The sequence below is a fragment of the Toxorhynchites rutilus genome, chromosome 1 (assembly GCF_029784135.1).
Source record: "Toxorhynchites rutilus septentrionalis strain SRP chromosome 1, ASM2978413v1, whole genome shotgun sequence".
In the NCBI taxonomy this organism is placed as follows: Eukaryota; Metazoa; Arthropoda; class Insecta; order Diptera; family Culicidae; genus Toxorhynchites; species Toxorhynchites rutilus.
Window position 1 is genome coordinate 155,359,103 of NC_073744.1, and position 22,010 is coordinate 155,381,112.

General features: G+C 35.6%; 2 protein-coding genes across 10 annotated transcripts in view; one reads left to right on the top strand and one right to left on the bottom strand.

The window, feature by feature from the left end:
* LOC129762987 (MAP kinase-activating death domain protein) overlaps positions 1-18,922 on the bottom strand; it is a 66,997-nt gene extending 48,075 nt beyond the window's left edge. For all 9 annotated transcript variants that reach the window (XR_008740771.1, XM_055761636.1, XM_055761637.1 and 6 more), the window contains exon 1: positions 18,637-18,922. The gene's annotated coding sequence lies outside the window, so the exon portion shown is untranslated. The remainder of the gene's footprint in view (positions 1-18,636) is intronic.
* Positions 7,501-22,010, top strand: part of LOC129762988 (T-complex protein 11-like protein 1) — a 40,970-nt gene continuing 26,460 nt past the window's right edge. The window contains exon 1 of the mRNA XM_055761649.1: positions 7,501-7,504. The gene's annotated coding sequence lies outside the window, so the exon portion shown is untranslated. The remainder of the gene's footprint in view (positions 7,505-22,010) is intronic.

Consider the following 22,010-nt stretch of genomic DNA (forward strand, 5'->3'; position numbering starts at 1 on the left):
TCTTTGGATTCACCTTCCTAGATGAACTGTCTCTACATTCCTCAGCCTCATCTTCTCGGTAAGCAAACCGCTGTCGTTTAGACGTTCGCACAAACGCACAAACGACCTTGGGATCCATCGATTTTTCAACCGTATCTGTTTCTCTCGGAAGGATTGAGAAAAAAAAGTGCGGGGTGTTAAATTGTTGCTCATCCCGTCTAGGGGGTGGTAGAAGCATCGAAAGTACTACGTACCGGAAAGATAATTCCCGAAAAGGGTTTCTTTGTGCTGAGTGAATTGATGGATTCTCCGAAATGACACGGGTACACGACGAATTCGACAGAAGATAAGCTTTCCACAAAATTAAATTTCAATTTTTTTGGGTTATCCATATAACCATGGTTTCTCATTCCGTAATACAGGGTGGGCCATTTAAAGTGGAAGTATCTGGCAACCCCATAACTTTTGACAGAGATGTCAGATTAACAAATGTCATACCGCGTTGGCAGCGTCATTTCAGTACAATTAACCAATACACACCTAAACAACGCGCTGAAGTTGTTCAGCTGTACATTCAAAATAACTTCTCAATTGTGTTAACTAAACGTGCGTGGAAAAATAAAAATAAAGTTAAAACATCGCCTGGAGACAACACTATACGTCGATTATATGCCAAATTTATATCGTCTGGTAGTGTTGGTAATGCCAGTCATCTGTCCAGACAACGACCAAGACGTTTCGACGAGAATATTGATGCCGTTCGAGCCAGTGAATGGGGAGCCGGGCTTCTAAGGAAGAAATACATACTCAAGCTATCATAATCTAATATGCGTGAGTATACCTTTTCGAACCTCTAACATTTTCTGTTTGCATTTCAAGTAAAAAATTGCTGGATAAATCTAATGGTATACAACACAACATATGTCGCAATGAATATTGTGAGTAATATGCGTTTGAAAACTATTAATGAATCGTTACATTTTTCGTAGAGTTACCCCCCTATATAGAAATCAAAGACATAATCATATGTCAATAACATCAGATAACCAAAAGGCTGGCATTCCTATCCCAACTAATACAAATTGAGCGTATGTAGCATAGAAAGGGCTTAAACTATCAATTCAGTCGTGCTGAAAAGTTTTGTTTTATTTTGTTCCGCAATAGAAGTGTGGGATGCGGTGTTTGCTATGCCCATGATTTTTTATGCGAGCTATAGTAAGATGGTGGCATGAGAGCCCCTTGCAGATAATTCTCGACTCAGTTGTGTCATCCTTCTTTGGAGATAGTTATTCTAAATATCCGAAATTATAATCTCGAAAGTCAACTATCTAATCTGAACCCGATGTATAGTAGTATCTAGGAAAAAATGAACACTTCTGCATTTCATATTTTTTTTATTTTCGTTTGCAAACTTACTCAAGTTAGCTATTATTAAAAAAAAATGAACATACATTAAAGATTAATAACCCCTTCACGAATTATTTAATACGTCACACAGCAAGTGATTTCAGTACTCTGCTGAGCGTTCTAGCGCCCTATGTTATTCAAGTACCCACGAGTGAGGCTCGATGTTGTACGGGAAAGGGTTAACCTAAGATCAACTCGTTCTATAACATACTAAAGCTGTCAGACATACCCATTCAGTTTTACTTGCATTTGAATTTGCATGAGTCGACACAATCTATCTATTCTTTCTATATTATATATATATATATATATATATATATATATATATATATATATATATATATATATATATATATATCTCGTGTCACGGTGTTTGTTACCGAACTCCTCCGAAACGGCCCAACCGATTTTGATGAAATTATGCACAAAAAACGTGGTATGCATGAGAGTAGGTTGTAAACTATATACGATACCGCTAGGATACCGATTACTAAATTATTAATACCGATTAGAGTGCCTCTATGCAGAAAAAAAATCTGATCATTTTTTTCAATTTTGCTCTAAACAATACATATAACCACAAATTTAAACCCTCATACCCTATTTTTAATCGCGATTTATGTAGTTTTGTACAAACAATATTCAAATAATTTAACCATCGGTCTTTTTTCAAACAGAAAGAATTTATTTTTTTTTGGTAATTGACGAATGGCGCTAGATCGAATTTCCATCCACACATTCGCAAGTAACCTCACTTCGTCTAAAGCCAGGCATATCGCCGGCAAGCGGGTTGTACTTTTGAATGAGCATAACGAATTATTGAAATACTTCAAATCACACTTGCTCGGTTTACCAATCGACAACGACAACGTTATTGTCATTCAGTGCGCAAGCGTTACTAAAATCATAGAAGGTGTCTGCACAATGACGCGAGAAATTGTGATTCGAAGAAAAAACAATATTCTGGAATTAATCGTTAACGCACATCGTTCATACGACTTTCTCCATGTTCTTCTTCTCTTCTAACGTTCCCAACGTTAACCTTCTCATCGTAGTAGTACTTAGTTGAGATTTCTATACCGAACAACGCTCCTTGAATGTATTCTGAGTGGCAAGCTCTAGAATGTGTGTGACCACAATGCAAGTCAGAGGAAATATCTTTGAAGAAAAATGCACGACCGTTCTGAATAAACAAGATGAATATTGCACAAACATTAGACAACGTGATCCTGCCACAGGTACTCCAGTCATTATGAACATCATTACTCATTTTTAAATAATATTCATGAATAGCTATATCAGACAAATAAAATAAAGGAGTGCGCTCGATGGATTTTATGTGTATCGTATGATGTCATTATATGATGTCGTGAGCTGTATCAACAATTCATGATCGACAGAACGTAAAACGTAAAAAAACGTTTTAAACCGCATTTTGTTTTTCAAACGGCCGCCATTTTGTCAAAAAAGATATTTTTTACTTGTGCGATAGCGGCATCTTTACTGATTCAGAATTTGTTCGATTTTTTTTGCTTCAGATAACCAGAAGGGCTGGAATCGTGTACGCCATGGCACAACTTTTTTTTTGGACCCTCTCACTTCATCAGCTCTTAGCTGTACTATTTATGATTATTTTTTCTTCGACTAATTTTTGTTTTATTGTTAAAAGAGATTTATTTTTACGGAATTCGAAAAAACATCCGAAATTCGTATCTCCACACTAGAATACCCCCTTAAACTATATTCGTTATTTTTTTACTAATCAAACTATTCTCTAGAAATAATTGAAATGGTTGAACAACGTTTGCGGGGCCGGCTAGTTCAATATAATTTATACCTCAAGAATGAAATGCTTTCTTCACTTCGACGCCACTTTTAAGCCGGAAACAATACTCGAATTCACGAAAATTCGCGATTTATCAGTCATCCTGCAAGCGACCAAATTGCAGCGTTAACTAGGCCTTCCAAACGGCCTTTCTCAAGGCCGAGTTCAGTTTTCCAAATTGATATTATTTTTGGCGAAGCGAATGAAATAAGAAAGTATGTCTGAAGGCCTTTATAATTCAAAATATCATTATCATTAATCCAATAAATCCGAACACGATCCAAAATTCACAGAAGCTTTCTGCCAGCGAAAAAAACTCTCTTCTTATAAAAATCAATTCAGTTTTGATTGCATCGGATATTATATGTGGATGCATCGAATTATTAAAATACCTCTTTAGTCGAAAGTTTTGGTGGCCCTGAAAAGGACCGATGGGTTTGCGTCGTTTTACAAAACAGAACGAATTCTGAGGCTTTATAAAATATAAACTGAGGTTGGTTTGAGCGAGCACAATATTTATAGTGAGTTCATGGCCATCCAAATACGTGCACCAACCGCTACCAATCTTGACTTGGATGGAATTTCAAAACGTGTTTATAGATTTTTGGAATTTCATCAATATTTATAGATTTCTGTTGTTTCAATAGCTTTTCAAAACAGGTTTGAAAATTTTTTGAGCCATGGAAAAAAATTTTGAGTCAATAAGTATCAAACCGACCTCCAGTTTTTACATCGTGATTATTTAACATGTTCAAGTTGGCGCTCCCGTGGCCGAGTGGTTAGCGTCCCACACTATCATGCCGGGGGTTCGGGTCTGATTCCCGTTCTTCCGGCTTGCACTGTGGTCACGCGTATTCTAGAGCTTGTCACTCCAGAGTACATTCAAGGCGTGTTATTCGGCATAGAAATCTCAACCAAGTACTAGTTATAATAATGACGCAAGTAATGCTACGTTGAGAAGGCAAAAGTTCCACTGAAACGTTAGTGCCATCGAAGAAGAAATTGGCGCTTGCCATCAAGGACTCGCACGAGCCTGGCTCATCGAGCGACGCCAACTACCGGGGGAACGCATTTGATTTACCTATCAGAAACTTTCGATTAACTGTTTGTATGCATCTGTTTGTGCATGTGCGCGTACCTGTGCAAGGGCGTTTATGTTTGCGTGTTGAAGATGACTTTTACGTTTACGTTGATTTGCATTTGTATGTGCACTTTCTTTGTCTAACTCCACACGCGTCGCTCTGAGGCTATGTTCTTCCCATTCTAACATTATCGCCCTCTCGCTTAAATCCAATCTGCTCACTATCGAACTTTATTCTCTGTTTTCATTCTTCCACGCGCACCCATTGATATATACCAACACTATCATTCTCAATCGTATTGAGAGCCATTCTGGTCTTTTAGATCCGTTTTTAATGAACCGGAAGTCACCATCCTTGATTCCAAAATGGCATCGGAATACGATATTCGACTTCGCTGGTAAGCCCCTCTCATCCAATACCCATATCGTATAGGGTTTCCATACTTTTTTTTTCATTCAATACTATTATCGGCAAAACGAAAGTCGAGGCAAGACAATATTCTATATTCTGGAATCTACGTTCATCTATTGTTGACAAAACATAAAAGAAAGTTCATTTGTATGTTTTGAAATGGATCTGAATTTAGTTTAATTGATCATTGTCACTTCACAAAAGTATTTAACTGACAACAAGCCAATCTAACTATAAAATATTCTCCAACTGATGATTCTTGTTTCTCAAATCCACCCCTCTCAAAGGTTGGTGCGTAAACATCATATTCGATTCAAGGAATTTATGGTATAACTAGTGCTTATTCTAATAACGTTTTCAATTTTCTCCTAAAACTAGATTTGAAATTTAGTTCTTTGGTGCATAAACTCATGGAATGAGGGTTACCATATCTACAGAATAGTCTGTATTTATACGGATTTTTCAGACTTTTTGAAACCAATACAGATTACAGATTTTTTTGGTTTTCATACAGATTTACAGATTTTTCAAAATAACGATCCAATATCAGTTATGGCTTGATCTCAATCAGTCTGAATGAAATCATTTTATCATTCATATGTAGCGTGCAGTACTGCTTTCTTATGATCAATTTAAGGCGGAAAGATGCAAAAGTCTGCGTCATCGGCTAACTTTACAATAAATAAATAACACTGTTTATCTTAATCCTACTAAAGCACAGTGAATACGATTTTTTACGTGGATACACTCAACATCGTCAAGTTAATCATAACTATGTCAATCAATGATACTAAAGCTAAGATTCTGCTTCAAGATTGAACTTATAAATTTAACCCTTTGCGGTCCTATTAAATTTCGATGTGTGTGTCGTACTGATCGCAAATATTTTTACACGAAAAAGCAGTGATGTATAACTTTGTGAGATTATGAAAGATGAACAAAGTTTTTTTATTTTTTGTAAACTTCTGATAAGTATTTACTAAACAATGTTTTTATGTTTATGTTTAAAAAATATTTGCCATAATTCTGCATCGTGTGATATCTTTGGCATGTATCACAAAAATAAATAGTTTAGCGTCTTTCGTCTTTTATTTTTCTGTTTAAGCATACAGACCAATGCTCTTTAAATCTACACAGTGCCGCAATACATGGAGTTTTTCACCAATCCTTTACTCAAGCATGGATGAAAACTTATGTTTATACTGATTACCGTTCTCTATGATACATAATAGTATCGTTTTGGTTAGTGAATAAATTCACAAGACATTAAAATTCGTCCAGAAAAAGTGTGAACTGATACATTGTTGCATAAATGATAATATAAGTATACTTCTTTGCTGTGGTGGCTGAAGGCAGACAAACGACCGCAAAGGGTTAATACAGATTTCGATACACATTTTTTGGGGAAAAAAACACAGATAAAAAGATTTTTTGGGACCAAAAATAGGTACACATTGCGTGTCGAACGAGGAATTCTATTGAGGAATTTGATCTCTTTTTATATTTTGCATTATTCCAGGGTACTCCTAGAATTTTATCCAGAAACTCCTGTCCATTTTATCCAGGAAATTTTCTGAAAACGGCGTTGCTATTCATTTCATTATCATTTACGACGTAACCACAATTCATCAGCAAATTCTCGTAGAGCTTTTTTGAGCACTTCTTTGCCTCTTAGCTCTTTTACGTTACGGTTTAGTACAACTTGTGTTGTAAAACATCTCGAATTAGCCCTCTTCAGAACATTCTGAACATATTATTTCAAATGAGTTTTATGATCAGCTGCCAGTTGCTTTCAGGACACCACATACAGTGGATTTTTTCAACGAACCACACTTACTAGCCGGTAGTCATCGACTTTCACTTCAAATGTACAGAATCGATTATGCGACCAAATAATTTTCATTTCAGCCAATGTCCTTTGTGGATATATACACTATTAACATAATTTAGTTATATTTTGAATGAACGTAAAGAAATTTTACAATAACGCCTCTCATTCCAGAGTGTAACCGCAAGAGTTCTGTTATAACATGAGCTGAATCATATGTTCATATATTCACATGTAAGATGGGAAATGATAAAAGAGGCGAACGCACCTGCGACTATGTTTAATCAATCTCGCTGTCATCTCGCGTGTCGTGAGGGCAATTTTTTCAGACATGGATAGAAAGCGAAGACTGTACGAAAATTCCACGGTATTGGTTATTGGATGATATTGAAAGATACACTGCGTCTCACACATTTAGAACCACTCATTTTTTCTGAGTTTCCAGAGATATGTAAGAAGTCGGTTGAATTGAAGTATATAGTGGAGAATACAATAACTATCTTCATTAATAAGACTGGCCATTTCAACTTTACTGTTGTGTTCAAGAGTGAAACATTCAAAAAATAACTATAGAACCAGATGAAAACCCCCCACTCTTTTACGAAATTAACGCCAATTTAACATAAATTACGATAAGTTTCTAATGCGTAGGTCATCCTTAATTCTCAATCAGTTCAAATAACTCACTCGAGGTAGTTTCGACCAAGCTGCGCCATGTTGTAGTGTGTATCTTGTTCTACGCAGAGGATAATGCTCGTTTAAGCTCTTCAAATCACTAATACTGCTTGTAAGCTGCATCTACTATTCGTCCGATCACTCCTCAGCAGTCCCTAACAGAGTTTTGATTTATCAAACAAGCTGACCAATCCAGAATCTGAAGTCCCTATTCATCAAACCATACCATAACCTTTTGGATTGTATGAATGGATGCTAAATTACCCAATTATCAAATTGTTTTTGATGCAAAAACAACAGTAAATGATTCTGAAGTACTTCGTTGCATTTTTGAATGTTCATTCGTGTTGATGGTGAGCTACCTGAACCAGTGCTTTTTGAGAAAATTCTCCCCAAATCATCAAACTGCCACCTGCAAAGTTACGAGTTGAAAAATTAAATGACACGTTCCGTAAATCCTTCCAGTATGAAGAAATTCTATTCAAGTTGAATTTCTTTTTATCAGAGAAGTTCTCCTGGAATAGAAAATCCCATGGGATTAGCTTCCAGATTAGCTTTTGGGCTCGCAGCATTTAAAATGGAATTTTTATGATTTGGATCGGATTTTTATGAGCAGCGATCGGACGAATAGTAGATGCAGTTTACAAGCAGTATTAGTGATTTGAAGAGCTTAAACGAGCAGTATCATCTGCCCAGAACGAGAAACGCACTACAACATGGCGCAGCTTGGTCGAAACTACCCGAGTGGGTTGTTTGAACTGATTGAGAACTAAGGATGACCTACGAATTAGAAACTTATCGTAATTCATGTTAAATTGGCGTTAATTTTGTAAAGAAGTGAGAGTTTTTCCATCTGGTTCTATAGTTATGAAACACTGGAATTTTAGTTTTTAAAATATTTCGCGCCTGAACACAACAATAAAGTTGAACTGGCCAGTCTTATGAATGAAGATAGTTGTATTCTCCACTATATACTTCAATTCAACCGACTTCTTACATATCTCTAGAAACTCAGAAAAAATGAGTGGTTCTAAAGTTGCGAAACGCAGTGCATTAACGAGACTATATAAAAAACAGAAATGTTAGCTTTGACTGCTGATGCTAAATATTTCATTACTTGTGGTTTAACGAAAGGCTGAATTGAACGAGAGAATTGAGAAATCTATGACCTTTCCCAATTGAATCATCACAACTCGAGCTTTGAAGTTTAAACATTTGCATTTATTTCTAGACAACCACTTTTTATTTTTATTTCATTCTAAAATATTTATGTTATATGCTATCTTTAAGAACACATACTTATTCTCTTAGTTGAAATTATAATACATCTAAATTTTCATAGCCAAGATTAGGTTTTTTTTTCAATTCATTGATTTGTAAAACTCAGTCGCACTAATGGATTTACAATGTGTGTCTGTGTTTACTAAAGTTCCACGTTTAGTTAGATCCGACCGATTCTCCGCGGTTCACTCGAGATTAGTAAAAATAACACATCTTCGAGGAAGTGGTCAGATGTGGATCATGAGAAATGGCTGTCATTACCTCAAGTGCCATCAGTATTACAGCGTTGTGTATTGTGATCAGGGTTAGCACCTTCTGTTCGACCAGCTTTTGGCCCAGAAATAAGAGGACAAGACAAGACACAAACTAATCTCATCCAATTTTTCTCCGGGATTGATGATTTTTGGGTCCATGCATTATTCGCTACACTAAACAAGCTTTGTGGAAGCAAACCATTTTGATGCACACTGTTGTCAGTGAAGCAGAAAGAAGCGAATATTGTTTGATTTCCAGATAGATATATATGAGGGCGTCAAAACTGTGCTAAATGAGTTGGCGCATTCCCAGCATCTCCATCAAAACAAACATGCAACAGTGCGTCTCCATTTGTTTCACACGAGACAGACATGTACTTGCATGGTATGAGCAGGAAATATTTCTATTCTAATTAAAGTCAACAATAATAATTAAATGCTCAACGCGATAAAATGTCATCTAGCCACCGAACAAAGACGATGTGCAGAGATGATGCTGGACCGTTGCCATTGAGTGGATGTTTGCCCACATTACGGATCGCACGCTGTTAGCTTCATGATCCAAACAACAAAAGCGTTTTATCGGTTTTCCTGATACCAGCGGGCACAGCCATGAACTACATTCGAGCACCCACCCAGGGGGAAGAATGGGTTAGGGCGAAATTCTTGGGAAGTAAAATGAGCAATAATGCGGGTCAAATGTTTGCTTCCTTTCGGTCCGCGTCTAATGCCAGTGGGCATGTGATATTGTGAGCACGATGTGTAGCTTTCAGACGGGTTAAATTGATGCCGCCCAAAATGAGCTTGCGGGTAATATAATCTGCCAGAATTATACCATCAATGTTACCTATTGTCTGTTGAATTATTTGCGACATTTCGGCTTTATCAGAGTTATTTTGGAAAACCGAGAAACCCGGTTTGAGGGATAAATTCCTGTGTTGCAATGGAAGGATTATTTTGACATAGCTACGCTGGTATTTGAGGTTATTTGGAATAGACTTATAGGCTTATAAGTTTATACATTCAAGTCTTCAAAACCGTTCTTCCAGTTTTAAGAACCAGATTTATGTGCGATACACTTATAGTTTTTTTTATAGAGACATCGGATTAAAAAATATTTAAAATGCAGACAAATACTGTCTGCGTTTTAAATATTTTCATGGCTCATGGCTTTACTCGATTGATAATACTTTTGCATTTTCATTTGAATATCCACGACATATGGCTATCTGACTGACTCGGAGGAAGTCGATTCGGAAAGTCCTAATTTCGATCCCTTTTTGCAGCAATGATGACCGTAATGTGCGATTCACATATAACGTTACGGAAAAGAACGTCTACGTTCCGTCAACGTCTCCACCAATTCACACATGCAGTCAATGCTCGCACCAGCACCGTCACGTCAAATGTCAAACGAATGATTTATTCAATGTTTTTCATGGTGTCGCCATCTACAACAATTTTAAATTGCAATGTCCTCTTTCAAATCAGCATGCCTAGAATCAGTCCTAAATTTAGAAAAATTCAGTGAAAATCATTGAACTATAGTATTTAAATGCCTGAAACCTGTAGTCCCGACCCTTTTTTAATAATAATAATATCTAGACTGTTTTTCTCAGCTAGTCGTGAATTGATTTTGACTGAGAAATTTTAAACTGGGAGATATGTTGGCATAAAAAAATGCAGCCAAAATCAAAACAAAAGCCGAGACACAAAGCCCAGACAAAAACTAAACGAGCCATCCGTCTCCGTCAATTATTCTTTTCTACAAATCCTGCCGGTCGTTTTCGTTGAACGTATGCTGACGGGTCGTTACGTTGCCGGTGTATGTGAATGTTTTCATATGAATTGCATGGTAGAATAACTGACGTAACAGAACGTGACGGGACGTGAACGTGACGTGGATGTTGTATGTGAATCGCACTTAAATAAGAGATAAGGTAGACTTCAAGGCATCAATTTTCTACGGAGTGTGACCACAGACTTCGCATAGCCCCACAAAAATAGTTCAACGATAGCGAATCGCATAACCTTGGAGGCAAATCTTCGGATCCATTACGTGATATTATTCGTTCGCTGAATCGTTCCATCAATAAAGCAGTTGTAGTACGCGTGTTTTGGATGTTCTACCGTCTTGTTGGAAATACAGCTCCCCCACATTGAAAGTACACACGTGGACCCTTTTTTTTTCCAAAATATATATTTTTATCAAGGCTCATATGGCGTTAGCCTCACGGGGCCGGGAGTTCACGTGGACCCTTAGTGGTCACCATTTACTGTTACGTTCTAGTCGTAATAATTTTTGAAGAAAAATGGAGTATAAAGCGAACCAATCGGTGCCATTTTCAGGATGCAATTGACGAATTTACGTTAGATTTACAACCAAATGGCACAGCGAGTAAAATGATGATGTTTTTTTTTGGTATAGAATTCGTTAAAATTTGTTAGAAAAATCCGAATTTTCCTTCAAATTTCCCGGATTCAAGTATTCTTTCCACGTTGAAAAGTTTGGAAAATCATCATTTTACAATGTGGTATGTAGATTATGAAGAATGGCTCGGTTGTTTTGTAACTTTAATTTTTTTTTCAACTTGGTAAACGATGATTAGCATTTGTTGCGCTAAAAGTACTGAAAATCCTTCTCGTATCGGCCCCTACATAATCAATGACATCAGCCAATTTAATATGATATCGATTTCATTACCATTATCCTCAGTACTAATAACATGTGTGCATTATCAAACTTAAAATTTTCTGTGACTTTGGTCAAATCGCGTATTGAAACCATTGTAAATATACAAAACTCTAACTTTCTTATCATATATTGACGACATTTAATGGTTGAAATGAATCCAAATTGAAATAAAATGAAGAATCACAACCGAATCTTGCTTTTAAGTGCGTAGAATAAACAAACATCATCACTTTTGTGGTTCTGAGCTCTAAAGTAGGTGTCGCATGAGCTGATTCAGCATTGCGTAAGTTCGTCAATGGTGCTTCGACATTCGACAGCAGAATGTTGGCATTTCCATTTTTTTTTCAATATATGACGAATACCAACTCCTGGCTGCAGTATCTACAGTGAATCGTTGTGGGCAGCATTGCCAACTATAATTTTTAACATATTGCGGACCGCTCACGAGTTTTATCGTGTTTCGCGTTTTGTCTGTTGCGGATGGATTACGAAATAACCCGTGTTTTCTCACTTGAAAATTAAATCCTTGGTTTACCAAGAATCTAACAAGGCCTACCGATGGCTCGACTTCGTCTCATCCTCATCGATGGAAACGATCTCTTTCGTGGAGTCCGAACTAATGAAGCGTTCAAGTTTGCCCCAAAACGTGCGGTTCTTAATATGTTAAACAATCAGGAAGAAAGAAAATAAAAATCAGTAAGAAATCAGAACAGCTCATATTGGGTTGTCCGAAAAGTTCGTGAAGAGTTTTTGAGAAAACATAAGTATAATTTCCATAGGCAGATTCACATTTATTCAATTTATTCATACTTGTGTGTTATCTCGTCGAAAACTGTGCAATATATTTCTTATGCTGCACATAGAGTTGAAGTTTTTGCCATTGAGAAAATTTTGCAGGGGTCTTATGATCGTTTGATCGCCACAGTGAATTGTAAGATTTTTTTGAATTCATCTTCCATACATTGGAAAGCATTTTTACTCACCAAATAAGGAAAGTATATCATTAGTAAATGAATTGTTGGATGTTTTTCAATTTTAATTTTTTTTTTTTGATTAAGGTACACTGGGGTAAGTTGAAACGGTTTTTCGAAGTTCAACTTGAAAGTTATCTTGAAAAATCACTAAATTAAAATCAGTTTGCAGAGAGATTCATGGATGTTTCGATGAATATCATTTTTTTAAATTGATATAACTAGGAATTATTATACGAACCAATAACATCAAGAATACTATTTCAGACACTTTCATGCCAGAGTAGAGCCACTCAAAACGGCCACTAATAAGGTTTATGGAATCATCCAAATATTCATATATTACTCTCTCATCAATAACTTCGGCTGTAATTTTGACAGTAGCTGTTTATGAGAATGTACTACACAATAGTAATCTCTCTTGCGATACTGACACCATCGGGCGATGAGGCTAAGTACTTATCGGACCGCCCTCGTACATGTGTTAATTTTCCAACCAGGAAAATTTTGAGAAGAATTCCAGTGTATTTTTCAGGGAATAATTTTATTCTGATGAAGTAAGTTACAAAATCAGGAAAATACGAATCATTCTTAAAAAATCAGATCTAATTTAGTACTTGTCAGGATAGTAGGGAACGTGCCAAAAAGCCTGGAAAATCCTGAAAATTCAGAAAGGTTGACGTCTCTGGTTGTGGATGTAAAGACATTAGTCATTTAATCCACTTTGCATACTTGAAATATTCGACAAAGGGTTAGACTTAGGTTAGGTTAGGTTAGGTTTTTGAAAAGGGCCAAAGTTTTTTTTTCTTTTTATTCTTGGAAAAACTTATAATTCAAAATCTATAATACCTACAAAATGCTGGTCAATGAATTAAATGTAGGAAATTGTTTTAATTTTAATAAAATTCCATTTTTTTGATGAAATTACACTGAAAAAAATATTTTAAAGATTAAAACTCATGGAGAGATGAAAAGAAAGGGGAAAAGAATGGTTGTAAAATAAATCAAAGATGCCATGAAATCCATCGGGTTAGGGAAAATATCGAGTTACAGAACATCGAGTAAGGGATAGGTAACTGTACAGGCAAACCTTTTTTTTTGTGCGGGGGATAGGGACCGAACAAAAAATCGCGTAAAAAATATGGTACAAAACTTTACCAGTAGCTTTAAAAAATCGTGTTCGGTACACAATTTGGAAAAAAAACTTTCTTTTGTGGTAGATAGGGACCGCATAAAGAAGTTAGTTGCGTGTCGGAACTTGTTGTTATTAGAAATCATGTCATGCACAACTTAGAGCATTTGATGGAAGGATAGGAATGATTTGAGAAGTGGATATTTTAGACGCAAATATGTTTTTTTCGCACTGAAATGCATATGAAACATCGAAAAAAACTAAACGGACGAAATCGTCGTCAAATATGCTTTTCATATACCGCACAAAAAAACCGCACAAAAAGGGGTTTCCTGTTTATGGTCTTTTTCTATGGGGGCTCCTGAAAATAAGTTTTACTCGTAATATTTTTGTGTGCAAATTCTGGCGCTTGACAAATGACTACAAAATGTTGGTTGAAGAATTAAATGTAGGAAATAATTTACGCTTTCATTACAAAATATCAAACAATTAAAAAAATCATTGAAATAAAATATTTTGAAAATAAAAATTCATTTCTCTCAAAAATATGTTTTTTTTAATTCTGAAAAATATGTATGAATACGGTTTTGTCTCATATTCCGAACACTTAAGTAATGAGACACTGTTTAATGGACATCAAACCATTAAACAGTGTCTCATAACTCAAAATGGTACTCTTTCGCGAAATTTATTTTATTTCTGGATACAATAGAGCCTTTTTTTCATTTGACTACAATCAAGTTGATTTACAAATATATATTCATGGTGAAAAACTAAAAATATGTTTAATCACTTTTGTCTCAAATTCCGAACACCATTTTTGTCACTGACTCATATTCCGAACAGCAAAAATGCATTTTTTTTAAATTCTAACTTTTAAACTACTGTACCGATTCATATGATCGATAAATCAAATTAAAGTCAATTAGCTAGTCTTCTTTGGAAAAATGTTAGGCTCTCAAAAAAATTGGGTTTTGCTTTTGTTATTATTGATAGTATTTGTTTCTTATAGTTTACATGGTTTCGGTACCAAGGGCGCTGTATCGGTATCGATATCTGTAAATGAAGTGTGAAGTGAAGTGTTCGCAATTTGAATCTTGCGTAGAAACTTGATTCATATTCCGAACACTTATTTTAATGAAGATGTCTGCATAAAATATCATCTTATTCCATCCATTTATTGTAGATTCTTACCATTTCTAGCACTTAACATGAAAGCAATAAACAGAATAGTTGAAACAACTACAAAAACTGAACAATTAACGATGCTTGTTTTTTTTACGGAACTTGCTAACGCAAATATTTTATCATTGGTTTTGACTGTCACTTTTTCGCAAATGCTTAATATTACAATTAATAGGCTGTATCGATACCTGTAAATGATTTCTAAATGAAGCCTATATTTCAAAGAATGCCTGTGTTCATTATTCAATTATTTATAACATAAAAATTTAGTAAATTACATTTGAAAATGAAGTGTTCGAAATTTGAGACTGTTCGGAATATGAAACAAAATGGTATATATACAATTGAATATATATACAACTAATAACGAGTCATCCATACATCATAAGAGAGGCATTGCTACAGGGAAAAAGTTTTCCTGACAACAACTTTTTCATGTTTTCCTTGAAAAATTATATTTATATAAATTATAAATTATATTATATTTAGAAACACTTCAATAACATGGTAAACGCGAAAATTTACACACGAAAATATTACGAGTGAAATATTATTTTTTTCAGGAGTCTTCATACAAATATGAATATATATTCCAGAAACTATAGAAGATAATAGATATCTTCGACAAAAGGTCATATCTTAACACCAAACCTACCACGAGGGGTCAAATGACCCATTTTAAACTTTTAGTCAAAATTTTCTTGCAAATTACATTTCCACAACATCATTTGCCATTTCCTAAAACATACATCGAATGAATTTTTCAGTGTTTACTTCTCTCTTGTTATTTTTTTTACTGAGAAATATATGTAATCTGCCCCAACTACCGCAACGAGTCATTTGACCCTTGCAAACATTTATATGATATCAGAATGATTTGAATGTGTGGTTGTGATACAAAACCATTGCATTACACATTGTTTGCCATTGCTTTATATATTTTGTTGTATTTGTGAATGAATAATTAATGATCAGAATTAATTGTACTGCTGACTATCCAAGCGAGCTAACAGTAACCAATCCAAGCTACAGTGCTATTTTGCGTATCAAAAATTGTTATTTTAATATTTTGCTAATAATTGTTTTCGAAATGTCGAAATATACAGGAGAAATATGGTATACCACGTTGCTCAAAAAAAACTGTTTAAATCGAGTAATTTATTCACTAACTATTTATAAAGGGTTACTTGACCATCTGTGGTAGGAATAGGTATACATGAAACATCGGTCGGTTTAGTGTTAATAAGATCTAAAGCTTCGTCAAATATACTATATTAAAAAAATTAGGATTAGTTGCAATTTTTTCAAAGAAACATGAAAGTTAGTGAGTTAGAAATTTTTATAAAAAAATTTGTAGAAAACGTGCAAATTTTAAAACGCCATAAAAATCATTTTTCATTTGCTCAGGATCAAATGAAAAACCAGGTATTGGAGAATTATGGGCTTTATCATGTCTATTGTGTCTTTATTGTGTCAAAAATTAAAATTTAAAAAACAAATTTTTGAGATATTCCATTTTAAATTTTTTCGATCAAAAAAGTTTCTTTTTTTTCCAGAACCGCAAAATTATAATGTATAACTTTGCCTAAGACACAATCCCGATCGAATAACCCGTTTTGGTGTTATACTCTTGATGACGATATACTCGTCTTTACCGCACTCGAAGGACTTCTTCGCTAGATGATACTAGCAACCGAAAAGCACGCACTCCAAAACTTGTGCACAATGCACAATAGAACCACGCGAAAAGGACAATGTCCAGTGTCATCGACCGACCAACGAAAATGAAGAGACCGTACTGTGATATTGAACGTATATTTGGTAAAAGAGGTCAAGCTTTACAAACATACTGCTTATATAGTGGACACTATCGGCTATCGGTCAGTTCTCGTTCTTCTGATTCTCTCTAGCTCTCAATCTCTAATCTATTGAATCTGGATTGAAGCATAAAATTCCAGTCCGTTTCATTTCGAACGGTATCACGGGAATTCAAATGAGGGTTATTCTACAATTTTTATGGCTAATTCTAACAACTCTATTTTTAGGATTGACACCATTTTTGCATAAGCCCCTTTCAAAAGTCAGTCGTCATAGTATTTAAAAAACTAATAACATAAAATTGCAACGTACCTAGTGCCGACCAAGTTGGAAAAGTTTCAGTTAAATGAATGCGTGTGAATCAACACCATTAAAATATTTTCTTCGGGTGTTATGTTAACCCCTTCCCGTATTATGACGTATGACGTATCAATCATTCATCAAGTGAATTCACTACTCTGCTGAGCGTTCTAACGTTCTAGAGGTCAACTTACGAATCACCATTTTCGCCATAGTAATCGAGAGTAGTTATTTGAATTATATTTTGTTCAAATCATTAATAACAGAAATTTTTTCATCAGATTATACTTTTCCGCACCTTTTTCAGCCATTATTTTTGTGTTTTATTTCAATTTTAAAACCTTTTTCCATTATTGAGAAGACATGTCTCAGAGAGCAATAAGCCATTTTGGATTGCCCTTTTCTTGACAAAAAATAATCATGCTGTCGGACGTTCAACGTCTATCAGGAAATGCGGAGGATTTTCCTCGAAAACACCTCGTGCCATTGTGCGCAAATTGTGGTTTGTACGAGCGTTAAAATTGGGCAAAATTGTCGAAAGGGAAAATGTTGGCAGTCAAGCGCTACGTGGTGCGATAAAAATACGGAGAAGAGATTTTCTACGAAATCCTTCCTCGAAATAGACCGGCGAATCCAAAATAAAACAAAAAAAATTAAGCAAAAAAAAATATCTAAACAATGCACCCATCCACAATAGTGCTTTCGGGTCCGCTAAAAGGTTTTTTTTACAAAATTTTAGTAAATTAGTATGAAAAGGCCCGCATTATCAATGCTGGAAGATGTTCATCGGAATCTTCTCTGGTAGATTTATCCCCTTATTCGCCTATAGCACTTATAGTGACGTAAGATAACAAAGTCACTCTCTTCATTCTGGGAGTAGCTCCTATTTTATTCCCGAATCGTGAACAGGAAGGACAGATTACTATACACATTCCATCCGCCGTCGGGAATACTGTGACTAGAGTCAATTCATGTCATTCGTCATGCAGATTCTATATCCATCAGAAATAAAACAGCGTTTTCAGAAAACGAAACAGTTTCAAAATGGACCTTCAGCTCTCTTTTCGTTTGAATAACTGCTAAATGTGCACATTATATCTGATCGGTTTTATAACACACTGTAATGCGTTTGAATTGGTAAAGGTACGTCAAACTCCAATTCAACTTGATTTGTTACTTGATTTGTATCTAAAACGAATTATGCACATATGTTACGAATGACACTGGCAGATTAATTTTTCTGTGATTTCCGTGTATTTTCCATCTACAACCTAATAACCAAACGAATGTAACCTGGATATTTCAGCTATTTATTTGTCACGTATTGTCACTGTTTCTCGTTTTCGAATCTATATGAACTATCTATCCTTGAGTGACTATTATCCATCAGCTGTAGTCGAGCCCCATTTCTGACCAAAAAAGATCTCAGATTTCAGTTCAAGGCCGGCGGTGAAGAACAACACAATACGCGTAGGAACAGAATACTATATTCGTAGTATCTATGGGAAGTTCCTAACACAAGCGCATATTTTCCTCCATACACATACACCCAGCGGTTCAGTGTGAAGATCGGTGAAAATATTGATTTTTCCAGCAACGCTCCATTCTTGCGGCCATAATGGCAGTCGAAGCGATTCGCTGGTTTTACTGTATTGTGACACAGCGAAACTTATTCCACCCACGCAGCTTAAAATCAGCGCTACTAGCACGTGCTAACCGTACCCAATTGGCTAGAAATTGATAAGGGCGTCTAATTTGCATAAAACACTATTTGGATCAGAGAGTTGGCTTACCAGTTTCTGGATTGTGAAATAATTTCATCACACATTAATTCCCCTTTTTAAATAGATTGTACACGATAACGCGCAAGAAAACACACTTGTCACTTATTCGTAACGATTTAATCCGTTCGATATCACTGGATTGATTTTCGCAACCACTTTTTTCACAAACTCTGAACAAGAACACTCCTCTTTTTCACTTCAGTTCACCATTATGTAAGGCTATTTCTAACTGCTACTGGAGCTTTTTCCGTTTCCAACTAGCCTGGTCGAGTTACTGTAGTCGACTGAAATTTTCCGAGCGACCTCAGTCCTAACATGCACTCGCCTTCGGGCTGTAACAAGTTTTCCCGTGTTCCACCACCCTCTGTTTGGTGTTTGTTTGTGCATTCCACCCAGAATCAACACGAACTGATAAGGACCTTCGCAATCACGTGCTTTCGTACGCCTGCGCTTAGGCTTTGTTTTGATAGTGTCGTTGTGCAACTAGCGACCGCTTGATGGCGTACGGGTATAGATCCGGTGTCAATACAACCGGGGATGCAGCCAAATTCGAAAAAAATCCCCTATTCTGCAGCGCGAGTGACGTAAGATAACAAAAATGTTCTTTCTACAAGGCGAATGACGCGAGATGGATCGAGTCACTCTCCTTTATTCTGCGCCGTAGGTGACGTGGGTTTGCTGAAAAAATTCTAGTATTAGTCTAGAAGTCACCATATATTTAGCTTCTATTTGATGTCAGAGTCGATAAAAAATGAGAACTCTACTTCAAATCTCATCTGATGACAAACTATAATCACGTCATTCGCGTTATTGAATTAGATATGATTAGCACGGACGCCGTGTAACATAATTTGGTGATGATATGTGTGTAATACTATATTCTTTCGTTGTGAAATCAAGATCCACAGTTTAAAAACCCATATTAGTAGAACACTTTACTTTATAAATTCACATTCACAATCATTTGTCTCAGATTACTGAATAAAGTTACCCTGAGAACTTTCACTTAATTGGCCAACGAGCATTGTTTGCACTCGCATACAGGGTTAAATTCATCACAATCGGGAATAAACCCCTACAAAGGCATGGTCGAGGTTTAAAGTGAAGTCTCCCTGCTTCTACTGTTAAAACTTAACTTATAATTTTAATATTTTATGAAATTCATCGCATTGAAAATATTTTTCTTCGAATTTTTTAGCAACTTTAGCACTTATGCAAAGTACATGTACTAGTTGTCGCTTCAATTTTCGAGAGTATCTTGTAATAAAAATTCTGTAAATAAATTGGCCTGAATCTGTATGTTGTTCTCTCATTTGTATTTTTTTTATAACAAGTTAGTATGTTTTCAAAAAAAATCTGTCGAATGTGGAGGAGATTTGGCGTAGTGGTTAACATCCGTACCTCTCACGTTAAAAGTCAATTCTCACTCCCGACGTTCTTCCTTCGGAATGTATATATTTTTTGATTCTTCATTCAAGTGCAATTGACAGGAAAGCATCAGAAGATTGTTCTTCCCCGTCAGTTTTTAATTTGGATGTATTAAATGATAATCGGAAAATCTTTCGAGTCGCTCTTTTCAATCATAATTTTTCACCAATTATTTCTTAGTCGCTGGAGGCTTCAAACTCAGAGAGTTCAATTGCCTCTAGTTTGTCTTCTCAGCTCCTCTCGATTCATTAACCAACAAAAAGCATATTTAAGCAATGGCTTAGTAGCGAAAACCATTCAATATGTTTCGAACTGTGAGGGAGTTCGGAAGGGTCGAAGAAAACGCACCAAAAAGTGTTCTCCCCAAGGCCAAAAAAGAATCCATCGGAATAAGGCGACCAAGAAAGCACCAGCATCGAAAAGACTTGAGGCATTGAAGACAGCCGCCACGCATACACGCACACACAACTCATTTCGTTTCCAAAAGATGTCATCCTTGCTGACAAATAATCTTCCAGAAGAGCTTAGAACTTAGAATTGTGTTGAAGCAAAAGAGCTTATTTTGTTTTCTTTTCAAAATATAATATAATATAATATGACAAATGAAATTGATCATTTTGTTTTGTAATTTTTCAATCAAGAGCGTCGAGCGTCATGGAGAAGAAACCGAAAAGATGTCATCGTTGCTGATAATTGAGAATTGATTCAGATTCAACTTCAAACCAATGACCAATGACTAAACCAACGATAGTCCAACGTCAACCTTGCGATTACACCACATACATAACCCACTTCCTGTTTTTGTTAAAGAAAAATTACATTTTCGCGACTAAACCTATACAACTGCCTAAAATTGTCGTCATCTTCCTCTCTGCGTAGTTTTTAAGTTTTGGTAATTCGATTTTTCGCAAATTCAGGTCCAATGTCACAAACTATTGGTAACTACATGGTTGACGTGTCATAGTACATGTTAGCTTGTTTAACTTTTAGCGCAAGATAGCATGATTCAACATAAATCGGATGAATGAAAGTGTTTTCTACGCAAAGTATGCTCATGAGCACACGAAGTAAATACCTGATAAATGTTGCTTTATTCATGCGAAATCAGGTAAACTGCTATTTTGTAAAAGTAAATACTTAGCTGTTACTTTTATTCATACTAAACGTAGTAAAAATTCATTGAGTGTCTGAAATCGTATAAAATGTAAAAAACTCGATTTTCTATGTAATTGATGGATTAGGTCGTACATCGGTATAACAGGCATCGTAATATAGCTGCCTGCATGATTATATACGCACACTCTATTCATTTTATATAACATTGCCGGATCAAATCGCATTTCAGTGTAACATGCATCGGACTATCTTTATATACGGCTTCATACACGTTTATAATACGGAATATTCGTATTTTGCCTCCACTTTTGCATTTATATACCAGTTATATGCATAATATAGCATCCATATGTGTTTTGGATGAATGTATATCGCCTCCAATTTTGGAATTTCATACGATATAAGTTTGCTGGGTAGTACGGTAAAAACGTAGCATTTGTGAAGACATTTTGAAGGCATCATGAAATAAGTGCGATTCAAATACAACATCTACGTCACGTCCACGTTCCGTCACGTCACGTTACGTCAGTTATTCTACCATGTATTTCTTATGGAAACATTCACATACACCGGCAACGTAACGACCCGTCATCATACGTTCAACGAAAACGACCGGCAGGATTTGTAGAAAAGAATAATTGACGAAGACGGATGGCTCGTTTAGTTTTTGTTTGGGCTTTGTGTCCCGGCTTTTGTTTTGATTTGGTTGTACAGTAATTTATATTTAATTCTACATTAAGCTAAATGAACAGATCTGTGATGCAATAGGTTTAATTGGAAATTTTTACCTCTTTTTGGACATTTTTGTAAACATTGAGTTCGGAGCCCAAATTAAGGCC